The sequence below is a fragment of the Lipotes vexillifer genome, unplaced genomic scaffold (assembly GCF_000442215.2).
Source record: "Lipotes vexillifer unplaced genomic scaffold, Lipotes_vexillifer_v1.1 scaffold238, whole genome shotgun sequence".
NCBI classification, from domain to species: domain Eukaryota; kingdom Metazoa; phylum Chordata; class Mammalia; order Artiodactyla; family Lipotidae; genus Lipotes; species Lipotes vexillifer.
In genome coordinates, this window is record NW_006785665.1 from 2,201,956 (window position 1) to 2,204,579 (window position 2,624).

Below are 2,624 nucleotides of genomic sequence, written 5' to 3' on the forward strand. Positions count from 1 at the left end.
GATTTTAATAGTCCATAGTTCTCCTGAATTCAATCATCAAGAAAACGTAAATGTTCATGCAGAGTTTTGCGAAACAAGTATCAGTATCCACGGAAATCTGACAGACCTAGTTTTGCACTGTTTTACCAACGATTTGGAAGAATAGAACACAAGCTACCAATTACACCCACAAACTTTATCAACATCAAGAGTACTGTGAACGATAACATTAACTCTGCACTTTCCCTGTGCCTAGGAGCAAATTCTACTTTACACATACTTTATTATTTTACCACACACCAACCCTGAAGGCAGATTTGGAGTTAACGAATTTTTATGTTCAGTTTTTCGTTTCTTGTTGATAAGGAACTAAGAAGAATAACTTTCTGAAGGACACACAAGACACGGGAGATTGAGTCCAGACCTGAACTTGAAATATATGGTGTCCTTATCCTCTAACATAAGGCTGCCTAATGAGGTTGAAAATGCATCATCCATCCACGAGGTTTGCGTAAAAGTGCACAAAAACATCATCGCGTACGGACAGTGGTGTGAAATTCGAAAATCTAAGCTGGGTTTAAAAAAAAAAAGGAAGAAAGAAAAAGCCGACCACTGAGCCGGTTCCTTCTTGGGTCCTAGGTCCGCAACACAGAGCCCGGAGGGAAGCCCCCTAGGAGGGCTGCCGGCCCTACTGTCCTCACTCCCAACCTCATGGAGGCTGGGAGTCCTGCTCCTTTCCCTCATGGGTACAACCCCCGTGCCGGTTCACTTCCTCACCGAGAGTCGCGGACCAGCTCTCCCGACCCGGTAAACCGCAGACACTGTCAAGCGCTGGCTCCTCGGCGATCGTCCCGCAGCAGAGTCTCAAGCTCGGGTCGTACGGCAGGAAGCTGCTCAACGCGCAGCCGCCGCGGCCTCCAACCACCGGCCAGCGGAGGGGCGCTAAGCCGCCCCCAACCAGCTCACCGCAGCCCGGACGAGGCAGGGGAAGGGAGCCGCGACGTCGCGGCGCCGCGGCCAGCGAGGTAAGTAGTCATAAGTGTCTATCCGCCACTCGGGGTAACTCCTGTCCTAACGGCAAGCTCTGCCGTCTTCGCCTGTCGTTTTCTCCCCCGCTTCTGCAGCCGACAGGAATGGAACAGTCCCGCGGGGGGATTGTGGGAGGCGCACGCGCGAGGGGTGGAGGGTTTGTTGGGGGGGGGCCGGCGGAGGAGGAGGCGGCGGCGGCAGTGGCGGCGGTTGGTGGCAGTGGGGGCGGGGAAGGGGGGGAGGAGAGGAGAGGAGGTGGAGGAGGAGGCTTGGGCTCTCGCTGCCGAAGGTACGCGTGAGGGCCCGCGGTAGAGCTGGCTTGACAGGGGCCAAGGGGAAGTGGGGGACTGTGCGAGGAGGCGCCCCAGAGCGAGTGCGTACTGGCTGGCGGGCGCGCAAGGCGGCCGAAGGCGGTGGTTGGTGGGAGCAGCGAGCGACGAGCCCAGATACACTCTGGCGCGTGCGGGCGGCCGTGCGCGCTCCGCCGCCCGGGTCGGGTGAGGGGGGAGGACGAAGGGGGAAAACGCGAGGAGGGAGGAGTGGGAGGTGGGGGGGCACGAGGCGCCCTTCGCTCCCTCCCTCCCAAGGAGCTGCCGCCGCCGCCGCTCTGCCGCCGCCGCTCCCGCCGCCATTTTGGGTTCGCTTTGCGGAGGGGGAGACGATCCTCGTCTCGGTTGCGGGACCCGCCTCCCCTCAGTTTCCCCCGCTTAGCCCCACGCCTTTCCCTTCTCCTCTCTCGCATTTCCGCCAGTCCGCTCACCCGCTGGCCGCCTCCTGACAAGCGGGAGGGATCCGCTGTGGACCAAGGGAAGCGGAGGAGCCTGGTGGCGGCCGCCCCCTCTTCCCCACTTCCCTGCACTCTCATCTCTCTCGGCCTCGGCCTCTGACACGGTGAGTAGAACTGCCTGGGGAGGCCTTTGGGCCTAGGTACTCCCTCAGCGACTTAGTCCTTGGCTTCCTAGGAGCTACTGTCATCTCCCGGACCTGGACCTCCGGGAGAGCGGTGGTAAGGATGGGGGAGGGGAGAGTAGGGAAGGGGATCCTGAGCTTACCGGGAAGTCCCTCCTGGCGGGGGTGAAGGGGTGTCCCTGACAGGCGGACTCCTGGCTTGGGGGAGGGGGCGGGAAAGTAAGCGAGTGGAGGCGGAGTCGGCTGTGCCCCTGACAGGTTAGTTTGTTGTGGAGGTAGGATTGGGGCATCCCCCATAGTCCTGTTTGTTTCGTTTAAGGGATAAGAGCGGCAGGAGGAAAGATCTTCTGAGGGTAGTTTACGTGTACGATCAGATCTGTGGTGTCCCTGACACGCTGAACTGTATGTAGGAAGGATAGAATGATCTCAGTGTTACAAGTTTAATAAATGTTACTGGCTAATTTGTGCATTGAAAGACATGTTTTTGGTCTAGAAGACAGATGGTATGTTGGTGTATAGCGGCTGTGTTTGTGTGTGTAAGCGAGGAAGGAAAGTGTTCCGGAAGAGTTTGCTTGTATTTGTATAAGTGTAATGGAGTTCCACTTATAAGTTAGTTTATTTTAAAAATAAAACTTGGGGTGTTCCCTGCTGGTTGATATGTATGTGTATTTTAGGGTTTGGGAGTGCCTTAATACTTGCAGGGAAAG

At 56.9% G+C, this 2,624-nt stretch overlaps 1 protein-coding gene and 1 pseudogene across 1 annotated transcript in view; one reads left to right on the forward strand and one right to left on the reverse strand.

Annotated features, from left to right (window-relative positions):
- Positions 1-803: 803 nt before the first annotated feature.
- On the reverse strand, positions 804-1,750 carry LOC103069743 (protein enabled homolog; annotated as a pseudogene).
- ASH1L (ASH1 like histone lysine methyltransferase) overlaps positions 1,545-2,624 on the forward strand; it is a 217,146-nt gene continuing 216,066 nt past the window's right edge. Inside the window, exon 1 of the mRNA XM_007457931.1 lies at positions 1,545-1,899. The gene's annotated coding sequence lies outside the window, so the exon portion shown is untranslated. The remainder of the gene's footprint in view (positions 1,900-2,624) is intronic.